This window comes from Periplaneta americana, chromosome 2, assembly GCF_040183065.1.
Source record: "Periplaneta americana isolate PAMFEO1 chromosome 2, P.americana_PAMFEO1_priV1, whole genome shotgun sequence".
Lineage (NCBI taxonomy): Eukaryota > Metazoa > Arthropoda > Insecta > Blattodea > Blattidae > Periplaneta > Periplaneta americana.
The window spans coordinates 153,471,234-153,499,080 of record NC_091118.1 but is presented as its reverse complement, the minus strand read 5'-3'; the positions used below and the strand labels follow the sequence as shown (position 1 = coordinate 153,499,080).

The 27,847-nt window shown below is 34.5% G+C and overlaps 1 long non-coding RNA gene across 1 annotated transcript in view; it reads right to left on the bottom strand.

Moving 5' to 3' along the window:
* LOC138695312 (uncharacterized) overlaps positions 1–27,847 on the bottom strand; it is a 582,002-nt gene that overhangs the window by 376,042 nt on the left and 178,113 nt on the right. The window contains exon 2 of the long non-coding RNA XR_011331127.1: positions 5,013–5,087. This is a non-coding gene — a long non-coding RNA (uncharacterized lncRNA). The remainder of the gene's footprint in view (positions 1–5,012; positions 5,088–27,847) is intronic.

The window sequence follows — 27,847 nt, the reverse complement described above, 5'->3', positions numbered from 1 at the left end:
AGATTTTTTCCTGCCAGATGAACACGAAATAAAGACCATTGCTTTCCCACAATTACTCTTTCCTCATCAATCACAATATTAATCTCAAATTCATATGATTTTTTTAACCCATTCAGTAAGAAAATAATTTCATTGAATATAACTACTTTTGAAATCAAGACGAAATTAAGAGAACTGAATACGCCCAAGTTATCGGCGCATTTCTTGACAGTAAATTCCATTTTTGTACACATGTAAACTTAATTCACACCGTGTTCCATTCAAACCTCATTCATTTCGGCATAACCAAAGGTTGAAGCAGAAAAGTAGGAAAAATGAAATAGTACGAAAGTGCAAAAGCAATTCGAATTATTTACCATTTATTAGCACGGAAATGCAAGAACAATTCAAAATTTTTAAAATAATATTAGCAAAATTTGACATGTGAGCTATGTTTGGCAACGAAAACCTCTAACCTTAAATCAAATTCTTCCCACATTTTTCTCACAAGTCCATAATTACCGTATGAATCACATCACAGATGGAATCTTGTCAAGATCAGTCAGGCAATTTGGACGCATATACGGAAAAGCCCCACAAAAATAAATTCACTGCAATGATACAGGAGAGATCGTGGCATGAGGAGAGTCCGTTACTTCGGACTCATTTTTCTCTTCTTTCTCCAGTTCTTTATTTCACTATTTCTTCTTTTCTTTTGCGGTGCTTCCTGTCTTTCTCAATTTCTTGACTGCTATATTTATTTATTCTTTTACGTTTTTCCTTTTTTCTCCATTTCTTGATTGCTGTATTTATTCTTTTCTTTTTGGTCTTTATTTTCCTTCCAGATTTCTTAGCTGCTCTATTTCTTTTTTCTCCTTCTTTCATTTCTCCTTTCTTGACTGCTGTATTTCTTCTTTTTTGTATTTTTGATTTCTTTTTAAATTTCCTGTTTTCTCTATTTATTGTATTATTATTTAATGTTTGTCTTCTTCCTCTATTTCTTGATTTATTTTTTTTCTCTTGTCCATACATGTGGAGTAACGGTTAGCGCGTCTGACCGCGAAACCAGGTGCCCCGGGTTCGATTCCCGGTCGGGGCAAGTTATCTGGTTTAGTTTTTTCCGGGGTTTTCCCTCAACCCAATATGAGCAAATGCTGGGTAACTTTCGGTGTTGGACCCCGAACTCATTTCACTGGCATTATCACCTTCATCTCATTCAGACGCTAAATAACCTAACACGTTGATAAAGCGTCGTAAAATAACCTACTAAGTTTTTTTCTTATTTGGTGTTTCCTTTCTTTCACTACCTGTCTAAGCTCATTGACTGAAATTCTTATACCATGCTCAATATCAACCTGAAGTTCTTCTAACGTATACGAAATCGTGCGAAACAAAGCATTTCAAAGTACCTCAGAAATACAGAAATGAGGAAATAGATGAAGATAGGAAAAATGAACAAACACAAGAAGAAATGAAGAAATGGATGAAGAAACGAAATGAAAAGAACAAGAAATAGAGGTATCAGAAAATCTAGAAAAAAAGCAAAAATGAAAAGAGAAAAGAAGAAATAGATCAACCGACAAATGGAGAAAGCACACAGAGACCTGCAGACATCTGACCGAAGGGGATAAAAACAGATTAAAACTTCGACTGGAATTAGAAATCATTGTGCATGTAGCAAATAAAGTTCACTTAGGAAATAATTCTTTTAGCGTTTACTGTAATACTTCATTTATTACTTTTTCTTCATTACGCTTAATCGTTATATTTTTATTTGGACAAATTCGTCGTTATCGATTATTATTCAAATCAAGACCCGTTAAGTTTTCTGTCCATCATTTTCTGACAAATTTATTCGTACATACTGAATCAGTTCAATCATTTATACTGAAGCCTGAAACCATGTTACATGTATTATGTTACATGAGTTTATTACAATAATGTTAAAATGTTGAAATTGAGGAAATATTTGTCATACCTATGTATGATGATATATTGCTTTAAAATGTGACGTCGATTAAAATTCATATAAAATTGGTCAATATTATGATTTAGCTACACATAAAAGTTATTTATAGTGTAATGATAACACGTCGTAGTAGATCTATATGTATTATGTTTTATATAGAATACAATTATCTTCTTTTAGATGCAAAATATGTTTCTCCTATATGTTGTGTCATGTATTTTTTGCAGATGCATGCTTTCAAGTTGCTGTGTAATATGTTATGTTTTGGTGTATATAAATTATTTTCAAAAAATCGTCTGCCCAGGCATCCTGGGTTGCCAAAAACACAGAATAATATTATGCATACAAGAATAACAACTGATTAGAGTAAGTAGATGAGTCAAATTAGCGTGAACATGGAACATGAATTTTAGAAATAATATAAATTATACATATATTTATTACAATCACACACTAACGGAAAAAAGGGGGGAGAAATGACTAATTCTTGGTTTTTAAAAAAGAAGAAGTATTTTACCGTGGTCTCATATTAGTGTATATATATATGATTGGTTCATATGGTAGCATACTATCATCGTACATAGGTATGACAAAATATTTCCTCAATTTTATTATGTTAACATTATTCTAATAAAACATGTAACATAATATAATATGTAACATAAGTTTTATGTATAGACACATTTCCATCACACATCGATACGACACACAAATTAGTTTTCCAAATGCAATTTTATTTAGATCGATATTAACATAATCTTCTATAATTCATATTAAGCACTTACTTATTTACTTACAAATGGCTTTTAAGGAACCCGAAGTTTCATTGCCGCCCTCACATAAGCCCGCCATCGGTTCCTATCCTGAGCAAGATCAATCCACTCTCTATCATCATATTCCATCTCCCTCAAATCCATTTTAATATTATCCTCCCATCTACGTCTCGGCCTAACCAAAGGTCTTTTTCCCTCCGGCCTCCCAACTAACACTCTATATGCATTTCTGGATTCGCCCATACGTGCTACATGCCCTACCCATCTCAAACGTCTGGATTTAATGTTAGTAATTATGTCAGGTGAAGAATACAATGCGTGAAGTTCTGCGTTGTGTAACTTTCTCCATTCTCCTGTAACTTCATCCCTCTTAGCCCCAAATATTTTCCTAAGAACCTTATTCTCAAATATCCTTAATCTCTGTTCCTGTCTCAGTGTAAGAGTCCAAGTTTCACAACCATACAGAACAACTGGTAATGTAACTGTTTTATAAATTCTAACTTTCAGATTTTTTGACAACAGACTAGATGACAAAAGCTTCTCAACCGAATAATAAGAGGCATTTTCCATATTTATTCTGCGTTTAATTTCCTCCCGAGTATCATTTATATTTGAAGAGTCCACTGCAAGAATGATGGATGTCATTTGGAATACATTTTTCAGGAGAAGCAATGAAAGTTTGAAATGCTTAGCGCTCAAAGCTTAACTGTGATTTTCCGATCATTACTGGGCAATGACTATCAGTGTTAATGCCATATAACTCTCTATGTACATTCTATATGTCTTAAGCTATGCATTGACAGTCTTGGTTCATTTTCGACAAGAAAGTGATATCCATCATTCTTGCAGTGGACTCTTCATTTGTTACTGTTGCTCCAAGATATTTGAATTTTTTCACCTCTTCGAAAGATAAATCTCTAATTTTTATAGTTCCATTTCGTGCAATATTCTGGTCACGAGACATAATCATATACTTTGTCTTTTCGGGATTTACTTCCAAACCTATCGCTTTACTTGCTTCAAGTAAAATTTCCGTGTTTTCCCTAATCGTTTGTGGATTTTCTCCTAACATATTCACGTCATCCAAATGGACAAGAAGCTGATGTAACCCGTTCAATTCTAAACTCTGTCTGTTATCCTGACCTTTCCTAATGGCATATTCTAGAGATACGTTAAAAAGTAAAGGTGACAGTGCATCTCCTTGCTTTAGCCCGCAGTGAATTGGAAACGCATCAGATAGAAACGCCTATACGGACTCTGCTCATATTAAGCATTTATTTACATAAAATGAGTGACTTAACATCTTACTGTTATACACATAAAATTGATGATTTACCATAAAAGTGAACACGTTTCCACTATGTTTCCTATATTTAGATATTGTAGTAATAACCATGTATCTTTTGATGCCTTAACAGGCGAAAACGTCCATACGTTTCTTTTATAATCAACATGTATTAGCAAATGTTAATATTTGTGATAATGATAAGTCAGATGATTGAAAATTTAAATTAAATAAATTATTCATTGCTTTATAATATGTAAAAATATGTAGGTCTCAACGGAGCAAAGTGTAGGCCTATAACCATGTGATGAGAATATTCGAAATAATACAGTCCCTTACTAATTGTTCTACAGAAGATTCAATCCTCTAACTATAATTTTTAAATTTAAATCGGAACTAGAATAAATTTTTGTAGATTGGAATTCTGTTACAACGGGATCTAAAATTATTATTATAAAGTATGCAACAAATATTAGAGTTAAGATGCTGGTAGATTCTGTCCATGGACACCATTACAAGATAATTAAAATTTTTTCGTGTCACAGTTTATATACTCAAAGTCAATATCTCCACGTGCTTCTTTCCTATTCAAGATTCTTAAGAGAAATACTAATTCTGAACCTTTTAGGAACAATGTGCAATGTGAATTTACATGCACTATAATTTCTAAAAGTCAGAATATTTTATACAATGAAAATTCTACATACGGGTACCGTATTTATCCAATGTATCCAGAAGCATTAAAACCGCTAACTTATTTATAGAGTAAAAATGATTATCTATTTACCAAAAATATTTCAAATTGCCTATACGACACAATAAAGGGAATTTGTTTATTTGTTTTTTACCTGTAATTAAGTTGAGTTTTGTTAAAAGGTTCCTCCATAAAAGGTAAATTCAAATTAAAATAAATTAACATATAAACCAAATCTTTAAGTATAATATAACCTACAAAATGCATTACTTTAATAGTAATAAGTAGTAACTGCACGTCACATAGGCCTACCTGATAAATAAATGTTGATTTAGCCTCGTGGTACGGTAACTTCAAAGGTTCTAGGTGACATAAAACTCTTGAAATCTGTAAAAGACAAAAATATTATAAAATTAATCTGTGACTGAACCAAAAAACAAAAGGTTCTAATAAAATTTTCAACATTAATTAGGTACCCTATTGCTCATTCTTCGTGAGTTTGAAACATCTTTATTTCGAGATTCTAGATTCTACTAGACCAAATCTTCATCAAAAGTCCATTCTATAGACCTATTATTAATTATTATTATTATTATTATTATTATTATTATTATTATTAGTATTAGTATTATTAATTAAACAGACAAAACAAATAAATAAATTATTAATTACTAATAATTTCACATAAGAAAATATAAATTATTATAACATACATATATCTATTTCATGTAAATTTGTGAAAAACTGCATATATCTACTTACGTCATAAATTTACAAATAAAGTCACATGTAGTAATTATAATTATTATCATAATGTTGGGTTTATAGTGCTATAGAACGCATTGTGTGTGTAATCCAGCTCGGACGGTAATAGCAATAACATTAACAAATGACAAAGGGCTTCAATCATTTTGAAATGCATAAAACGTATAATCTAAACATTTGTAACAGCAATACATTTCCAAACAAGGTTGCTATTTTCCATTATGACAAGATATTCCGCTCTTTCAACATTTGAGATGCAGTAGAATTTTTAAATACACAAATATAAATTAAAATTTACGTTTCTTCATCTGATTTCTAAAGGAGTTAGGTACAGCTTACAGCAGTAAAATTTTTGGAAATATTCAACATTATATTTCCTCCATTACTGTATCTTGTACAATAATAAAAATTGGTATGTGTAAAATACTGCCCTTCTGTTATATGAAAAAAAAACTTTTACGATTTAAAAACAATATTTATATATTTCTTTCCAAAATTCAAAATGTTAGTAGTTCACTGTGCTGTGATGACGCGTTTCCCTCATAACTCAGAAACTTGTTAACTTTTTCATGTTCTATTTTATTTTATTGCTGAAACTCATGTTTACAATATCATGCTCTTTCAACTACATTCCTTAATAAATAATATATATATATATATATATATATATATATTGTTTAATTTTTTGCTAGAAGAAAATACTGATATTTGACCATTTTTTTATGTATTTATTTTTTATCAGATAATCTATCAAAGGCAGAGAAGTGATGTTGCATCAAATTGTAGAAATGACATGCATAATACACACAAAAAATTTCATCACAATGTTGGATAGTTTTTTAGTTACGTGGGAAAAGCTTCATCACTGCACAGTGAACTGAATTTTGGAAAAAAAAAAAATTGTAAATAATTTTTTTAAATCGCAAAAATATATACATATATATATATATATATATATATATATATTTTTTTTTTTTTCATATAGCAGAAGAACAGTTTTAACACATACTAATTTTCATTATTGTACAAGATACAGTAATGGACGAAAAAAATGTTGAGGGCCAGAACGGGGCGTTTATAGACCACAAGTGTTGTATACGTTATACAAACTGGCATCTAATTCTGAAAATATGTTGCATATGAGTTGTTCCTAAAATTATCACCTCTTACCAGAAAAATGAATTAATTGTCAGATTCGTTGAACTAAACTCTCCGTTACATAAATCTTAGTAACCTTTAAATTCTGAGAGTAACATCATTTTGATTAAAGAGAGAGGACGGATTAATTATTGGAATTAGGGTCATACTTAAAACCGCGGACTTCAACGTGACAGGTTGCGAGTAGAACGTGAGAAAGAACTGTTGTGAATGTAGGTCTATCATTACCAATTTATATCGAATTAAATGTCATAGGCCCATGCACGATAAATATGTCCATTTAAATTTATTTTGTGTAATAAATTAATCATTTAAGAAAAAAATAATTAAAGTCTCAAATATAACTCCAAATATGTGTCAAGTAACACAATAACCTGTTTTACTGGAAAGTTAGGGGAAAAAAATGCAAAATAAAGCAATAATTTAAGTTACAGTTAATCAATTTGAGATTTCATGTACGGGAAAAGGAAGAAAGAAAGAATAATAGAAATAAATTAGGAAACAAGCAAACAAGCAAACGAAAGAAAAATTAAATTCAATAGGAACACTTAGAGAGCCAGGATAGGAAAGACAAAAAAAAAAAAGAAAAAAAAAGAGAGAGAGAGAGAGAGAGTGTGTGTGTGTGTGTGTGTGTGTGCGCGTGTGTGTAAATGTGGAAGTGAACAAATGACCACAGATCAGAAAGGTACAGAAATGAGAAAAGGAAAAAAGAAGAAAGAAATATAAAAATACAGTAAGTTAGAAATGAAGAAATAAACAAAAAGGCAGGAATACAGATAGATATAAACAGAGAGAAAACTGAAGATAGTTGCTGTTTGGTCAACTGCTCGAAGACAGATCTGGATCCCACAAGTGACATCAACAAGGCATCACTCATGAGGCAACTAGGCCAGGAGATAATGGGATAGGGTAGTCAGTTCCTTTCCCCTTCCTTTGAGTACATCACTGACTAGTAACATATTACACTAACCAGACTTCAGATGTATACAAACAATTGTTCCTTTGACATATATATTGTCAAGTAAGATGTATTGCCTGATAATACAAACTCGATTCAAAAAGTTTCCGGAATATATCTTTTTCGCCGAAATGAATAATGTTATGTGGTATATTTTTGTTTCTGTGTTGAAATAATTCATGACGTCACTTCCGTAGAAGTTTCATGATCATAGTCATTGTTGTTGCTCTGTGTGACAACTGACTGGGTTTGTTTGTGTGATACTCGTTCTTCTCATTTCAAAGGGTGGGGTACAGAGCAACGCGCAAATATAATTTTTTTTGCACAAATCTCCTTAAGAGACATTAAGAATGCTCATGGTGAAGCAGCAATGAAAAAAAAAAACGTTTTACTGAAGGTCGACCAGAGCGCTGGTTGTCTTTGATACTCATATTTTGAAATGCGTCGAACGAATATCACATAAACAACAACAGTCAGTTGGCAAACAACAGTGACCGTAATCATGAAACTTATACAATAGTGACGTCATGAATTATGCCAAGAATAGAAACAGAAATATATAACGTAAAATTATTCACTTCGGCGAAAAAAAGTATTCCGGAAACTTTTTGAACAGAGTAGTAGGTGTACATATCAACTAGAACCTGAATCAGAGGTAACTGAAGATAGAAACATGAAAAAATGGACACGTGATAGAAAATGAAGAAAATGCAGTAGGCTATATGATAAACAATATAAGTTAAATTAAACATATAAAGAAAACAATAGATAGAAATAAAGAATGAAGGAAAAGAAGAAAATAAATTATAAATACAATAAAAAATAAAACAACAAGAAAGGTGTACAAAGAAACAATGAACAAAAGAACAAAGCAGATAAAAGAGAGAAATTTAAAGAAGTAAAGTGACAAAAATGTGATGTAGAAAGATGACGTAAGAAGATAACAAAAATACAATTGAAGAGTACAATTGACAAAACGTTCTAAGTGCCTTTTTTATAACTGTTTTTCTTGTGATTCACGTTCTATGTGCCATGATACTGTATTGTAAACGTGCATGGATATGTTTACTGTAAGTAAGGTAGTTTGGGTCGAAGGAATTAATTTTACAACTTTTTGTTACAGCTGTATAACGTTTTTTTTTTGTTCTCCTGTAAAAATATTCACAATGGCAAATAGAACGTTTTGCCAGTTGCACCCTTCGATTATTATAGAGATAAGGAGCATCTTCATCGAAGAGTGAAGAACTAGAGAGAAAGTTAAAGAAAGAAATTGGTAGGAATTGGGATAGAAAGAGCAATCAAAAAGAAAGATGGATACAAGAGAGAAAAAAAATTAAAAATTTTTAACTTAGTGACAAAAAGTAAAATAGGAAGAAATAGCATTCGAAAATTAGGAAGGAAATAAAATATAGAAAATTAAAGGTATAAAGTGACAAAAATGGAGCTAGAAAGAAAGACTGATCGAAAAGAAGGAAGGAAATGAGCAAGAGAAAACTAAAGGAATAGACTGAGAGATGGAGATAGAAAGAAAGAATAATCAGAAAGAAGTAAGGAAATAAGCAAGAGAAAATGAAAGGAATGGACTGAGAAAATGGAGATAGAAAGAATGATCGAAAGGACGGCAGGAAGTAAGTAAGAAAAAAATAAGGGAAACAGACAGAGAAAAATGAAGATAGAAGGATATTATGGCAAAGGATAAAAAAAATTAGAGACAGAAATTGAAAGAAATAAAGCGACAAAATTGAAGATAAAGAAATAATCGGAAAAGGTAAGGAATAAGAAATTAATAAATAACAAACCTTAACTTTAACTCAACACTCTTATGATGGGAATTTTCTACAAATCTTTGCTGGACAAAGCAATACATGAAGTATATTAATATGATACATCGTTTTAATTTCTCATAACCGCTAATAAATATGAAGAGAAGGGCGGGATGTGAAAATGTTTGAATGTTTTGGTACGAGAGACACTTTTATGCATTAGCATGTATAAGAGCTGACATCTCTCTCCCTCGAAAACAATCTCTGTTCTCAAAAGCGCATTGCTTCAATGTCAGCACAATTAATGTAAGTCATTAGCTGAAGAAGTCCTTAGTTGTTGGCTGAATAAGACCTTATGTGTAATAAAACACACTGGAATGGCAAGCAGAGGGCTCTAGCTAGCTATTTAGTCACAACTTTCGCATGTACAGAGAGAGGCTTTCAGCTGCACAAGCTCTGTTATCCTATCCTCTAGCAGTCACATGCGTGATATGAGTGCTTGGCTTACTAAACCTTACATGTAACTGTCTTCATGATTTCCACCTACCTCTTCCTCATTTCAGTATAAGCAGGCTACAACAAAATAGATACTCGCCTCGTCAGAAATGACATTCTTGTTTCTGCAGCTCTTTTATACTGGCGATGGTGTAGAAAGCAGAAGGAAATGGGCAGGAAGTCCGGCATATGAAAGGTATTCTCGAACTCATATAGTTTAAGGCCGCTGACCTATGGCCTTATAGATTGTAATACAGACATATTTTGGTATAGCCTACACATGAGCCGTTCAGAGCAGAAGTGGTGTAAGTCAAGAATGGGTAATGAGGGTTAAAGTAAACATTCTGTAAAATACAGCGCAAGATAGCAATTAATATTCACTTTATTTAAACTATTAGTAGTCAGTGGATAGCAAGAACATCATATTAATTGTTACTTTGCACTGTATTTTACAGAGTTTTTACTTTAAACCTCATTATCCATTTTTGACTTACACCAATTTTGCTCTGAACGGCTCACATACAGTATCTGTCTTTAGAATATCTTTGTAAATCTTTCCTCCAGTTATATACATAAGGAATATAGACTAGTTAATTCTGCCGGTATGAAGTTATTTCAAAATATTTTTATTCTTCGTGTTATTCAAGAGCCTGTACCCCGCAATTCATCCCAAAACTCTCGTTTACATCGCTTCTAATCTTCTGATTTGGTCCTTCTCAAATCCACATGTTTAATTTCCATATGACATGAAGAAACACCCATTAATTTACATAATTTTATAAGGATCTTCTTAGAAACTCGTTTCTCTAGTAACTTTAGATTTGTGTTACAGAAATTCGTTAATCTATTTAGCTTGTCTTCTACATCAGTATATTTGTCACAAGGAGCTTTTTTTCAAAAGTTAATATCTCCAATTTCTTTAAATTTCACAGGAGGAACAAAAAACTGTATTCGTTGTTAAAATTCACCCTTTTTCATCGAAAAAAGTGCAGGACTATAGAATTTTGTGCCTAGATTTTGTTTCCAAAGTTGTGATTAGGCAACTTTTTTTCATTGTTCTTTAATCTTGAAAAAAAGATTGGAGATATTAACTTTTGAAAAATAAGAGTGGAGTTATTAACTTTTGAAAAAAAAATCGGAAAAATGGATAGTATTGATATTAATTTTTGCAAAAAAAAAAATAGAAAAGCATAAAAACAGCTGTTTAGTATTTGAAAAGTTGAAAAGTCTCGCTTCTTGATTTCGGTAAATTCATGCCATAAGAAAAGAAATTTTCACAGTCACATTACCATGTGCAACAGTACATAGAAAATACTTCACACTAACCTTTTTTTTTGGGTGTGTTTTTCCTTGCGACATGTACACAAAAACGTCGACGCTGCGGTTCGCACACACCAATTTATTTTACTTTAGTAGGTTATTTTACGACGCTTTATCAACAGCTTAGGTTATTTAGCGTCTGAATGAGATGAAGGTGATAATGCCGGTGAAATGAGTCCGGGGTCCAACACCAAAAGTTACCCAAGCATTTGCTCATATTGGGTTGAGGGAAAACCCCGGAAAAACCCTCAACCAGGTAACTTGCCCCGACCGGGAATCGAACCCGGGCCACCTGGTTTCGCGGCCAGAAGCGCTAACCGTTACTCCACAGGTGTGGACCGCACACACCAACAAAGCGGACTGTGCCCTATCCTGTGTTACTTTATCGGGTATCTGATAAAATATAGAATGATTTTTCATTAAATCGTCATTTGTTACCACACTGCACTTAAAACTTTTCAATTATGGTTGCATGGCCTGCGTTTTTGATGAGCAAATGTTGGATCTGTACTTCATAATTTTCTTACTTCTTGAATGTTGACTTACATTCGTTCACGCTTCCGAGATTCTCTCCCTATTTCTCCTACAAAGTCCTCCATTTCACACGACAGTAGAATAAGAAGCTACTCAGAAACAGTACTGAGTATGTTATAAAACAGATGAAACTAGCATCCAACAATGGACTCAGTTGAAATTATTATTAGTAGTAGCGTTCAGGAAGGTTTTATAATGCCTCCAATCAAAAGTGACAATACAACCAACGAATAGGCTACCGCCAAATTCAAATTTAAGAATTAATGGAAATATAAAGTTTTGAAAAAAAAAATAAGACACTAGTGTGCTTTCCAAAAACAGGAAATATTAATTGTTATTAGAGGAGAAAAATTCATTCCGGCGCTGGGGATCGAATCCGGGTCCTTGGTTCTACATACCAAGCGCTCTAACCACTGAGCTATGCCGAAGCTCAATCCATAGCACCGGATCGAATCACTCCCCTCTAGTGTTTTTCCCTTTCTGGCCTTTTTTAATTGGGTTACTTTACGACGCTGTATCAACATCTAGGTTATTTAGCGTCTGAATGAAATGAAAGTGATAATGCCGCTGAAATAAGTCCGGGGTCCAACACCGAAAGTTACCCAGCATTTGCTCGTATTGGGTTGAGGGAAAACCCCGGAAAAAATCTCAACCAGGTAACTTGCCCCGACCGGAATTCGAACCCGGGCCACCTGGTTTCGCGGCCAGACGCGCTGACCGTTACTCCACAGATGTGGACTTTCTGGCCTTACTCCATGTTCGACATATATGTTGACATATATTATTACATTAAGTCAACTGCCATTATACAAGGAGCGCACTCAATTTAGAGGGATCCTCGGCCTTATTGAAATTTTCATTTTGAAGAGGCGGTGTAGACCGATAAGCAATTGAATAAAGTGAATATAGGTTTAATGGGTCCGTCTCTTTGCTTACGTCATGATAAGCAAACAAACGGACCCATTAAACCTTTATTCACTTCGCTCTTATTGAAGTTCATTTTCGAGAATGTTTGCTCACATACGTATGTAGAATCAAACACAGAACTCATACGCGTTTTGTGATTATTTTGATTACAGAAATATTAATTTTCCCATTGCTCAAAAACTGGTATTTTTCAAAAGATATTGCGATGAATTCCTCCACTAAACAGTGAATACAAATCCGCTCTACCGTATTATGTGAACAAGCCGTGGTATTGAGGGAAGGGATGTGATGTATACCACAACTGGGGCTCAGTTCTGCATCCCTGTCTATCAGAAACTCCATTCGGACTCGCCAGATTTGAACTCAAGATTCTAGTATAGAAAACCGATGTTATAGCTGATCGGCTAGTGGTGTACTTACATCTACGATGTTTTTTTAGGAAGGTTTATTTAGATTATGATTGATATTGCAGATGTTCGTCGGTTTCTCATCGGAGAGTTGTAATATTTTACTCAAAACATCAGAAAGTTGCTCATGATTGATGAACTACGTAACCTTCCAGCTTGCTTAATGCTTGCGTCCAATTTGTACGGCAGACAAAAATACATTCGAACATAGCTAGAGTATATAAATATTTGCACCGTCCTGTGAGTGTACTCTGTATGTTTTTCTCCATTACATGTTTTACAAGTTCATCTTAAGATGTTTGTAGTCATATCTTTTCATCTAACCTTCTTCTTGTTCCGCCTTTCGTTTCAATGCGGCCCGTTCCCAACCAAACCTCTATTTAGTTTCATACTAATCGCGAATATTTCTCTCTTTCGTTTTCTCGCTCTCTCCTATACCTTGTCATATGTTTATCTTCATATTATAATATATACCACACATCAGAATGGGAGTGGTTCTAGTAGAATGTCTCCTTCGACAAGGAAGGATAGTCTTAAGTATTACAATATCCCAAATGAACATTCCTTAAAACTCTCCGCCTTCTGCATCGTGCGGTTCGCCGCCTCGTATACAATACTGTCACAAGAAACTTGTATCTAATATTTTCACAGCAATAAACAGTACTAGTTACAATAGTGCTGAATGGCTGCAATGTCAACTTTATAAAGTTGTAATTACGCTCTATCAATAGTAATGAGACGATTCGTAATGGGTAAGTCAGATATCAAAGTAGGATTACATGATGTAACGAAAATGTTGTTTATATTTCAGACAAGGAAATCAAAAAACCCCTAATTCCAATAAACTAAAGTTTACAGGGGAGAGAAAAAACTTTTGAAATAAACACTGCTGGAGTTAGTGGTTTTCTGACTGAGAAAAGTGAATAAATATGAGTACTGTGAACAAAAAAGATAAATATATCATAATTCTCTTACGAAACATTGGAATATACGAGAAAATGGAAGTTTATTATTAAGATTAACATTGCTACATTTTTTAAATTTCAAATACATGAGACAGAAAATAAAAAATTACCATAAAGCACATCAAAATACACAAATAAAACCAAAAACAATATTAAAATGTTAACACAGTCTGATTCATGTTACAGATTCTGTTTTTTCTCTCAGTCTCATGTTTTTCCTGTGCAGCTAGATTCTTACTCGAGACGAGAATTTCATGCACTTTAAGATACCATGAACTATCAAACTATGAAACATGCACGATCAAGCGAAAAATACATTAAAATATGCACTTTTATTTTTGTTCCAAATTTCTTATTTCACTTCACTTTTTTATACAGTTTACAACTAACAACATTTCTAAATTGGTTTCTGTGAGGTTCCTGTGCTTGTCAGTCAGTCTGTTTTTGTAGACATCGCAAGAAGTTATGGGTGCAAACTTGAATGAACCTTTTTCTGATATTTTTTTTTCTTTTCCTTCTTCAATCCTGATTCCAGAAGATAAAATAAGGGACATAAAAGTCGACAAACTGAGATGTCCACTCAAAACCATTAAAACATGCATTGAAACAAATATAATGTATATTATATGCGTGATTAAACTAAAAATTGCTTAAATATGCATTATAAATGTTATTATCCCCAAAAAGGCCCAAACATGCACGGAAAAAGTACACATATTTGGAACCGGAGAGTAATGAAATGGATAAGTACTAAGTTTAAGCTGTGCCTTGTGTTCCTATAGAAACATGCATTTGCATGGAATTCTCATCTTTAATTACTCGTATTACTGTCCGCAAACAGAGTTTGGTAATACATCCTACTTTCCTCAGAAATAAACCGCATGAAATGTTGCAAATCCTTTGCTTTCTTCTTTCAATGGCAATGCTGAATGGTGCATCTGTATTGGGTTTCTGGAAGTTAAACCGACTCGATATTGTGCCTTTCATAGTTTTACTTTCATGGATTTCATAAATTTTTGTGAGATTCTGAATACCGTATCACTTTACTCAGCTGGTTGCCACCTACCGGAAAATTAAGCTTGGAATGCAAAAACTCTCTTATTCCATGGAGTAAGTGGAGTTTTGACTTCCACGAGTTTTAAAACAGCCCCCAGAATGCAGATGAATGTCGAAATTAGTATATTCTTGCCTTCCACGCATACGGGACGAAGTAAAAAGCACCATCCAGCCCATAACTCAATTTTGTCAAAAATTGGAGTTAGTGGGTTTTTGATCTCCCTGTCTCATTTATACAGTGCGATCGACTTAAAAAAAGTAATTTCTAAACTGCACTTTTTACCATTCCCTTCCTGAGACCCGTAAGGTAGTTGCAAAGGGATTCTCTCGGAGAACCACACATAATAAATAATTATTAGGGGCCATATTTTTTGGTGAAATAATATAGGTGAGTTCGGTGTTAAACCTGTTATTATTTCGGTGGGTATTCCGTGAAATAAGTTGTCAATTCCGTATTTCTTAAAACAATTTGTCAATTAAACTTATCATGTTATATTTGATATTAAACTTTTTGTTTAAGATTATGATTCCCCAAAAAACACACATTTTTTACATCTTCGAAGGAAATTCCTTATTACGTAGTTCAATTTTACTTCAGCCAGTGATTCAATGCTTCCATCACAATATTATCATTCTCGAATTTACTTTCTTTGAAGTCTAGTTTGAGGTGGTAGTGGAACCTCCGCTAAGGGGTACCTACGTTCCGGCATCGGAACGATGGGTTACATACATACATACATACATACATACATACATACATACATACATACATACATACATACATACATACATACATGCATGCAATGCATACATACATACATACATTCATACATACAAAAATACATACATACATACATACATACATACATACATACATACATACATACATACATACATACATACATACATACATACATACATACATACATACATACATACATACATACATTACATTACATTACATTCATACAAAAATATGTATAATTTAAAATTTACGTATGTTCATTACACAAAATAGGAAAGAGAAAATATTGATTTCGAAATTTTCGCCGAAATATACGTTTTCGGATTTACTCGTATCGAAAAAAAGGTTTCAGGCATTCAGTTTCTTCCTGAACAGAGATTTCTTATGAACTTTTGGACAGAGTTTGTTCGTATACAGTATCTACATCTTAAAATTCTGTATTTTAAATATAATAATTTTAATTAAAAGAAATAGTGGACTTTAATTTTAAGTCAAAATATGTAATGTTGCTCAAATTTGAAAATCGTTAGGTAGTTTATTATTATTACAATATGTGAAGTTATTGGAGTCTGATAAATTAAAAAAATAGCTTCTCTATTAAGAATATCATGTTCATAATCCTAAGATAAACTTGCGAATTCTAAATGAGGCAGTAGAGCAAGTGGACAGCTTAAATATTTGGGGTGTACTATAAGCAGTAACATGAGCTGTTGCCAAGAAGTCAAAAGGAGAATAGCAATGGCAAAGGAAGCTTTTAATAGAAAAAAGAGCATCTTCTGCAGACATCTAGAGAAAGAACTAAGGAAGAAGCCAGGGAAGTGCTTTGTGTCGAGTATGTATGGGGAAGAAACATGGACATTACGACGAAGTGAAGAGAAACGACTAGAAGCATTTGAAATATGAATATGGAGAAGAATGGAAGGTGTGAAATGGACAGAGAGAATAAGAAACGAAGAAGTGTTGGAAAGAGAGGGTGAAGATAAAATGATGCTGAAACTGATCAGAAAAGGGAAAAGGAATTGGCTGGGTCACTGGTTGAGAAGAAACTGCCTACTGAAGGATGCACTGGAAGGAATGGTGAGCGGGAGAAGAGTTCGGGGTAGAAAAAGATATCAGATGATAGACGACATTAAGATATATGGATCATATGAGGAGACAAAGAGCAAGGCAGAAAATAGGAAAGACTGTAGAATGCTGGGTTTACAGTGAAACACCTGCCTTTGGGCAGAACACTATGAATGAATGAATATAGATTTCGTCGCTTATATACACATTACATCCGCCTAACCTGGTATAGAATATTGAACATATGCAATTGCCTTCAGTTTGGAAGTCATTGATAAATAAACAATTTTTGCCAAACGATTACAATCTACATTTTACTGTGCTCAAAACTTCACTAACATTCGTTTTCTTATATGTGTTAATGCATTCCTTTTGTCTTATAGTCTCCCTCTCCATTCCATTACATTCTATCTCCACATTTCCATATTATACTCGTTTCTCTTTACTTCAGCTTATTCTGGTCCTCTCTCTTTCGCTCTGTTTCATCCTCCTCTCTTTCCTTTTATCCATTTGACAAGTTTGCGACGTCACCGCCATGTTATCACGATCAAGTAAACTCTCTCCACAATGGGAAGGGTTTCACTACCTATACCAGCAGTCATCCTCACCAAACAGCCTTCAGTACTTTTCTTTAGGAAATCTGACTATAATATTTTCTCGTTCAATATTTCTTGTCAACGACAGAGACTCTTCAGAAATAATTAGACTACGTGAAGAAACGGCATTAACAGAGTACGGTGGAATGATAATGGAAGGGAAAGCAAGGAAATCGAAGAAAACTTACTCACTGCAAATGTTTCATAAAAAATCTCAGTTTTTCCTCAAATCAGAACCTGACTTTGCTGTAATGCCATGTAAAACCTGGACTCTTGACAAGTAAATCTACAAATTCAATTGCTAAGATTTTTGGCCTCATAAAGAATAACTTTTGAAAAATACAAAAAGTTACAAGAACAGAAAAAACAAGAACTTAAAATTAAGAACTTTCTATAAAGATCTCGACATGGTATCTTTGATGACAATCTGAAAATTACAATGACGGTCATGTTCTATTTTGAGACCATAAAATCTACTCCGTAGATGGAGAACTACCCAAGACGGAAAAGCCCTATTGCCAGTGAGTAAGGAGGAATTGAAGATTTTTCTGGAACAAGGACTTAACTACAAAATCTTTAATTTGATACAGAACACCAAACATTTTATATCTCGTATAATAGCAATACGCAGAACGACATTAAAATGTTTCTAGGGGGCGCCGTGTTTGTTGGAGAAAAACATATTTTTTATCAGGAGTGAAATGTGTTACTAAGTATTCAATATATGTTGAGACAACGTACATTCAGTTGTTATTCCAGGGAACTCTTCAATTATCAGTTTAAAAGGCATACGATGATAATTGTGTCCTTTCAAAAGCTCTTGGGATCATCTTAACATTTATGTGAAAGGCCTCTTCTCTCACTTCGTTGAAATTGTCCCACTTAATTGGCTTAAGTAAATATTTCTGGGGGAAAAAAACCCAAAAGATCGTCAACTATGGTGTCCTACAAGCAAACCTCAGCTCGGACTCCTCGTGGCGCGCACGCTATATCCCTCTTACCCCCCTGCAGTAGATGTTAGAGCATGATGGGAACGGGAGCATACGTCATTTGTGCGAGACAGTCATGCCCGCTGGTTTCTGCGCACTGAGTTTCCCTTGTCGGATGCCTATAATAGAACGTTTAAGTGGCTGGGCAATAACTCAGCCGGGAACAAGTACTCGCAACAACATAGACTGCTTCTAGCGCTGTATACAATAGCAGCCATGCCCAGTCGACGAGTTGAGGGCGAAAAGCAGTACCACCGTGGCCAAGTCTTTGACTCCTACTGGTGTTTCAAGTAGCTCCGGTAATGCAAAGGTTCCGTTATTAGCCGAAGATAAGTGAACGACGGAATTCGAAAATCCAGGAAGTATACTGGTAGGTGATAGATACTAGCCCGTTTCTTTCAGGGCTAACTCGGACACATGTTTTAACGTCTTGGAGAAACCACGAGAAAACGATAGGCAGGATGAAGAGTCTTAATTTAGAAGACACAGCCAATGACAAACGAATTCGATGGAATGAGCAAATGCATGATGATCTCCACTTAGTACGAGCCCATCAAGAAACAGATTAAGACAGGAGTCTCTGGAGAGCTCTAGTGAATAAGGCCGAAAAACGCCTCCTGTTTGAGTGGTCATATTTGATTGATCGGTAGGTGTCACGTGACGATTGAGTTATAAAGTTTCAGACCCACGAACCGGATCTGTTACTCGACTTCAAGTAAGTGATTGATTTATGTAAACGTATGAAATGACAGACTCTGAGTCCATTAGTTTAGAAAAATCTTGACCATAATGATGTAATTTAAGTAATGAATTCAATTGGAAAAATATAATAGTTCTAAATATCGTCACGTGAAAAAAAAAATAATTACTTACTCGTAGTTCTTGAAGTTGTTTTGAAACATGAAGAGGCTCAGCAATTAAAAGTATATAGTACGGTACTAATTATTATTATTATTATTATTATTATTATTATTATTATTATTATTATTATTGTACTTTTAAATTTGTGACAGTCCATGGGAAGTGGGACCTTAACTTCCACTGTGACGAAAATGATTTCTGGGTACTATCTTATAGAGGAGAAAATACTGAACAAAATTATTTTTATTTAGTTTAAAAATGCAAAACAATGTAGAAATTATAACATTTTTCTTTTTATTTTAAGTTCGGAAAATTTTCATTAAAAAATTAAACTTTAACAACTCTTAAAGTTTAATGTCCTGATCTAGTATGCAATCCCACAGGATACTTTCTGTTGAATCCAGATCTGACAAAACTTAATAATAATGATTTTACAATAGGCTACATAATATGAAAGTCAAGGGAACTATAATTATTAAGGAGGACAGAACGTATCTATTTAGATTTAGGCTTAGACCTACATCATACTTAAAATTATGTCAATATCTATTTTATTACAGTATAATTATGATAAAACTGCACGCATTGTATTCTTCACCTGACATAATTAGGAACATTAAATCCAGACGTTTGAGATGGGCAGGGCCTGTAGTACGTATGGGCGAATCCAGAAATGCATATAGAGTGTTAGTTGGGAGGCCGGAGGGAAAAAGACCTTTAGGGAGGCAGAGACTTAGATGGGAAGATAATATTAAAATGGATTTGAGGGAGGTGGGATATGATGATAGAGAATGGATTAATCTTGCTCAGGATAGGGACCAATGGCGGGCTTATGTGAGGGCGGCAATGAACCACCGGGTTTCTTAAAAGCCAGTAAGTAAGTAAGTATACTTATGATAAAACTTAATAATATAAAGTTATTTTATAGTTAACTGCATATGAAAGCCTAGGGAACTATAATTATTATCAAAATACTGTAGTCTACATAAAAAGACCGCACAAAATGTGAATTTAATATTACTGTACTTCGTAAGCAAAGAGAGTTATGATCGTTGGCAAAGAGTGTGTTCCGTCGATGCTGCTGCCACCTAGAGGCAAATTACTTGAAAAAGGCGTCAAATTAGATAATTTCAAAATATCATGCATACAAGTTACGAAAAGGAGGACATTTCTTGTTTTTTTTTTTTAATCCGCCCGGACCCCAGACGAAGGTCTAAAAAGGAAGACATGTCCAGACAAAAGAGGACGTCTGGTCACCCTATTCCTCCTGAATTATCTAAAAAATCTCATATGTACAGATTTCTAAGTTTTAGACATCACAAAGAATTGCGGATAGCCTATATATTATTAGATTATTAGTACAAAAATTAAAGTCAGCAGGATTACTCGTCAAATTATGATACTTATTATACAAGAAAGTAGGTATGCTATTTCTCCCCCACTAATTGAACCTAAGAGTAATACCGAATCTGATCTGAGGCATAGCTCTAATTTCGGCCCAAAATTATAGGTTACAAAATTGTTATTAATAATTATCTTCACCCACCATAAATAAATGATCGTGGGTTTAGTTATTTTTGTAAATATTTATGTAACAGAAACATTTACTCTTACGAATATTTCCTGATATTCATCGCATTTAATTTTGTAATCTAACGGTATATTTGCGTGTTTAAGTTGGTGACATCATGTTGGTCGGCCCAGTAATTGAAGAGTTCAGAACCATAGTGGGCCAAGCGCCATTTACTAAAACCGTAGAAAACAAGGAATGAAGTTATCACCAAAATTCAATGGAAACATATAGCAAGTAATATAAAGTATACACTTTCAAAGTAAATGATACGTCAATCTTCATTAAACTATGGTATTCACGTAACTTTAATCCTTGCTTTCTCCGTTTTTAATAATTGGCGCTTGGCCCACTATGGCTCTGAACCCTTCAATTGAATTGTGTCTTCATAATGAATCTTCCTGGGTGGAGTTCGTATGGTACTCGGGGCCAATTGAAGAATAGTTCCGGATCCGGAAGGCAACTTGCATAGGACAGTCGCTCCGCGAAGGGGAATCATGTGATATATTATGTTTCCTGCACCTTGAAGGAGTGTAGTAATTATCGGAGGATTTGTTTGACTCGATTGTTTATATTATTTAGGATTCTAAATTGTATTAGGGTTATTTCACTTTCATCGGTACTTGTTCGGGATGTTTTGATACAGCGAATTTAAATTGGGCCAGCTAAATTCAGCTCATTGAGCATTCTGACTTTCATATTGTCCGATTCACTACTAGCATCTCACCATTAAGCTTACTCAAATACTGCTTCATCTATTGTCAGATTTGTACTATCGTACTTGGTATGAGTGAGATTTGAGAAGCATTACTGTCATATTGCCCAAGACTTAATTTATTAAGTGGGCTACATTGTTATAGAGTCAATCCTTCTTGTTAAAAAATGTTATCTTACAGAAACCTGACTCTGTTTTATCGGGCCTCTTTGGGGGTTTATTTCAGCAGCTTCTACATTGCACCCGATCCTTTTCGTCAACCTATTCGAGATTTATTTTAAGGTCATGTGTGACGTTTCGGGAGGCAACTGACGAAGAATATCCCGGTGCAGTAATGAACTCTGTTTATTTGTATATATCTTAATGTGCTTAATGTACAGAATGGACCGCTCGAATGTACCTAATTTCAATTGTATGTGACTGGTGAACGGTTGAAGATAGAACCGTACGGTAACGTTTATATGAAAGGAAAATTCAACAAGTTTCTAATCCTGTCGGTAGATCTGCGCAGACACGATTTCTTTTCGTAGATTGTATCGATTGTCAAAATGGTGACACGGCAGATGAAAGCGCAAACTGTGTTGTGGTATGCGAAGTTTAAATCAATTGTTATAGTTCAAAGGGAGTATCGGCGAGTGTTTAACCATGATGCTCCAACTGCTAAAAGCATTAAGAAGTGGCACGATACATTTTTAGCTACAGGATCGGTGTTGAAGAATCATGGTAGTGGTCGTAGAACATCCGACGAAATGGTTGCAAATGTTCAAGCCGCGTATGAGCGAAGCCCGCGTAAGTCATTAAGAAGAGCTTCGCGGGAACTTCAAGTACTAAAATCAACATTGCAACCAATTGTCCATAAATGTATCAAACGGTACGGAAGCAAAATGCAGTTAATGCAACGTCTGGAGCCGGATGACAAACCCAAACGAGTGGAATTCGCCAATACGATGCTAGACCGTCTCGGCGCTGATCCTGATTTAACACCGCTCGATTTCTTTCTCTGGGGCTATGTCAAAGATAAAGTGTAAGCCACCCCAGTCAGAGACCTTCGTGATCTTCAGGAGCGCATCATAGAGGCTATTGAGAGCATTCCAGAAGACATGCTCCAAAGTGCTTGGCAAGAAATCGTTCATCGTAACAGTGACAGCTGGAGCTCACGTATAGATATAGTGATGTGCATATCGAAACTTGTTGAGTTTTCCTTTCATACAAACGTTACTGTAGGTTTTTATCTTCAACCGTTTACCCGCATACAATTGAAATTAGGTACATTCGAGCAGTTCACTCTGTATATAATTTTACTTCTACTTTTCCAAGAACGACGAGAACACTTCCGAACACAAGCTTTGGCTTTTTCAAGAGTGAGCTAATTATACTTATGTAATTTCAAATGTTTTGTGAAAGAACTCAATAAATTCATATTATTATTATTATTATTATTATTATTATTATTATTATTATTATTATTATTCATTTATTTATTTATTTATTTATTTAATCTGGTAGAGATAAGGCCATCAGGCCTTCTCTTCCCCTCTACCAGGGGATTAAACTACAATATTAAAAATACAATTACAATTAATATTAAATTTACAAATACAATACAAATCAAAGCACTAAAAGATTAACTGATTAATAAAGGCTAGACAGTTTATTGTAAAAGTTACGAAGAGAGAAACATTTTTTTCATTAATTAAGTAAAAATTAAACCTACTCTACGCAGTAAGAAAATGATTAATAAGTTTGCTTTTGAACGCTACTAAATTCCGACAGTCTCTGATATCACTGGGTAGGGTATTCCACAAGCGCGAGAGCGAGATTGTGTATGATGATGAATACGATGATGTCTTATGTGTTAGTATGGCTAGTATGCGGCTATTTTGCGTGCGTGTGAAGAGATTATCATATGATGACAGGTAACTGAAACGGGAGGCAAGGTAGGTAGATGTAGAGGTGTGAAGGACTTGGAAAAGGAGAACAAGAGAATGAAAATTTCTAGTTCGTTAAGCCGTAGCCAGTTTAGAGTTCGGAAGGATGCGGTAATGTGGTCAGCGCGACGGACATCGCTGACGAAGCGAACACAAGAATTATGAACACGTTGTAATTTTTGCGACTGGTTGACATTGAGGTCAGTCAGTAGAAAATCACAATAATCGAAGTGGGGCATTACTAGTGTTTCCATTAGTATTTTCTTGAGTGATAGCGGGAGGAATTTTCGAATGCTGTTTAAGGAATGTAGTATGGAAAGCAGGGGCGACCCGTCCCTATGTGCTACAGTGCTACAGCACAGTGATAATTTTTGCTCAAATAATGTATTTGTAATACCATAGTATCTGATCTATCATTTAACAATTTCCTGTGGTTATATTCATGACGCATTATCGAGTGTTTAGTCTTCGCTCTTTGGTGCCTCAGGGGGTTCGTTGTGCTACTCTGAACTTCATATGAGAATGCAGACATTTATGAGCATGTGCGAAGCTGAAATCGCTGCATCTGATTGGCTATTTTTACCCGGGAAAGTGCTGTAGTCAGCTTCAGCACAACACAGCTTGGAGATTGCAAAAGTAAAGCATAACGAAAGAATGCTTGTTTGTGGAAGAACTCGGAAAATTTACAATGTATTTGGTAATTCAAATATCAGACTGCTGCTGCCATCTACCTGTAGGCCTATGAGGTTCCTCCTGAATCAGCTAGCAAGCGACTGAAAATGGAATCCTAGAAAATTGAAGCCAAGGAAGTATGTGACTGTATAATTCAGGAAACTACTCACCGTTTCCAGTCTTTAAGCTACCTAGACGCAACAAAATTGTTAAACAGCAAAATTGTTTAGAATTTTTCTTATAATTTTCGTGAACGCGTACTTGAAGTTGCTGTCAACAGCTATACTATACTGAACAAAAGAGTGTTAAAGACACAACTTTGAGTTCTATACGGAAGACCAGACTTCCGGAATATAGATGGAGCTGTTCAATTGTTACAATACATAGTCTCCAACAATTCACAGGATCCATTCTGTGAAGTAACGAAGTTGTTAAATATTTTGGTTACAACACCAATGGCCACTGCTAAACCAGAAAGATGTTTTTCTTGCTTGAAACGCATAAAAACGGTTTTTAAGGAACACTATGTCCCAGGATCGTCTCATTGCTCTTGCAATACTGTCAATAGAAAAGAGTATGATGTCCAAGATGGAGGGGTTTAACACCAGGGTAATTGACAAGTTCTGCAGTAGGAAGGAACGTCGTATGGACTTCATATTTCGTCACTAGGCGAGTCTCAAATGAAGATAAATACATATAAGTGTATACAGTAGGCCGATATAGAGATTGTAGCACACTCATTATTTTGACCACCAGCCGCTACTGATGGAAAGCACTTTTTTGGTAATATGGGTTACTTGGTTATTCCAGTTTAAAAGCGTATCAAAGTAAACTCCAAGGTTTTTAACACAGGAAGCAAAAGGGATTATTGTGTCGTTTAACTTGACTGGAAGAGCAGGAGTAATGTTGCATGATAGACGTTCATGTCCCACTAGGATTGCTTGTGACTTTCTTGCATTGAGAGTCAAACCAAACATTATTATTATTATTATTATTATTATTATTATTATTATTATTATTATTATTATTAACCAAACACGTCGTAGTATTTGCCAGTAATTGAAGTCCAGCTGTGAGCAGCTAGTGAGTCACTCAATGCTTCATCTCATTGCCAGTTATTCTAAGTGCTAACAATGATTGTGACTATAGCTATTCGAGATCCACGTCTTCCGTAACGCCCAAGACCTCTCGTTCCTTAACGTACAAAGCGAGATGTGGGATAGACCTTCCTCGCAGCCTACACTATGAGACAATATTAATCTGTTGTCAAGTAAGAACAAGCAAGCCAAGTAAAAGGGTGAGAGGGGTGGAGAAAAGACACCCTCCCATCCTCCTCCCTCTTTCAGTCTTGTTACCGTCTTGAGATGGAGACATTGACAGACCGAACACAGACTTACTCGCCTGGTATCTTAGGCAACACACATAACAGCCACACGGTATTATAAAGACGTCACCGCCGCAGTAATGGAAATGAGGTTCTTCCTCTCCTTACACTCAAAAGGATTGCGTTTGTCTTATATGCGTGATACGGAGAGATATGTCAGAGAATAGAAAAGAAGGGAAGGTTATTCTAAGTCCAAAGACACTTTGCAATGGAGCGAAGATTGGGCCGCTTTTGAACCATGACTTCATATATATCGTGAAGCAGATTCATCTCAAGAAGTGGCCGTTACATACAAATTAATTATTTTTATGCTCGACCATGCCGAAATGTAGTAATTATACACCTGGTAGCAGTCCTTTAATGCATGTCATTAAAGTACACCTACTCATTAAAGTACAGGTGTTTTCAGCCAATGACAATTCAGCTTACAGGTGTTCAGCCAATGACAAGTCAGCTTTGTACCGTTATAAAACCGCAAGTATCGATTATTCTCGGATATGCAGTCGAAAGAGAATTAGCGAAAAGTCACGGAGACTAGAAATCCAATACTGTCGCAGAAGATTATGTTCTGTTACTATAATAATTAGCGTTAATTGTAAATAATATTCAAATAAATTCAATTTGTCATCTCGTTTTTCAATGTCGAATTCAATAATCAAGGTTATAGCAAGTTTAACGAGTTTACATCAAGGTCAATGATATTATTGTTCCTCGGAAAAAATCAATACTTTCGCGTCTGCGCACATCTCACAATTCACGACCTAGAACAATGTCACTTCCGATCTTGTCAGATACAAATAAAATGTAAACATCTGAATAATTTCAAGTTAGAAATATGGTCGAGCATAAAAAGTCGTATGAAACTCGCCTATAATGATAATTAAGAAGCTCGTATGATTACTATCATTATAGGCTCGTTGCATAATGTACTATTACTTCGTTATGTAACGATGCTGAATCAACTACCGGATTACTTAGCATACATTATAATTAGTGATAGCGAAATGGTATTTGCCAAAATGAGGCCTAGGATTCGCCATAGATTACCTGATATTCGCCTTGCAGTTGAGGAAAACCTCAGAGAAGAAACTGAACCAGGTAGCTAACTCAAGCGGAAACTGAACCCATATCCGAGCACAACTCAGGATCAGTAGGCAAACGTGCCTGCCACCTGAGCCACATGGGTGACTTTTAAAATTTTATGCTCGACCATGCCAAAATGTAGTAATTATACACCTGGTAGTAGCCCTTTAACGGGCCTCATTAAAGTACACCTATTCATTAAAGTTAAGGTGTTCCACCAATCAGAAATCACCATTGTAGCAATATGAAAGCGCAAGTATCGATTATTCTCGGATATGCAATCGAAAGACAACTAGCGAAACGTCACGGAGGTGGAAATCCAATACTGTCGCAGAAGGTTATGTTCTGTTACTACAATAATTAGCGTTAATTGTAAATAATATTCAAATAAATTCAATTTGTCATCTCGTTTTTCAATGTTTAAATCAATTTCAAGGTTATATCAAGATTAATGTTTATTTTACTCTCTAGATTATATCAAGGTCAATGACATTTGTTTCTCGGAAAAAATCAATACTTTCGCGTCTGCGCACATCTCATAATTTACGAGATATTGCACAAGGTCATTTCCGCTCCCCAGTCAGATAAGAATAACATGAATACTTATGAATAATTTCAAGTTAGAAATTTGGTCGAGCATAAAAAGTCGTATGAAACTTGCCTATAATGGTAATTAAGACGCTCGTATGAAAATTATGAAACGAGCGCAAGCGAGTTTCATAAACATACTCGCGTTTTAATTACTACCATTATAGGCTCGTTGCATAATGTACTATTATTAACACAAGATTTGGTCTTGCAGTCAAATGTGTTGCAAGATTAAATTTGTTTTATTTTTAAATGAAATTTCAAAATAGTTAAGGGGACACTATACTGAAATTTCCAAGTTTCATATTTTTAAAGGTTCACAATATTGAAATCAATAACTACGATATTTATGAAGTTAGATTTACCAAATTTTGATCACTGGTATATTATCTGGTTAATAATGATAAATGTATAAAATTGCATCTATTTATTATAAGTGGTTTGCATTTCATTAATATTGTATTTAAAACTGAGTCGCTTTATATAAAAAGTCTCTTGCGCCACAATTTACATTATTCTTACTGTAACTGATATTCACGTATATCAATCCTTATATACTGTACATGGGATCAAAACTTTCTATAGGGTTTTGTAACCCTAAAA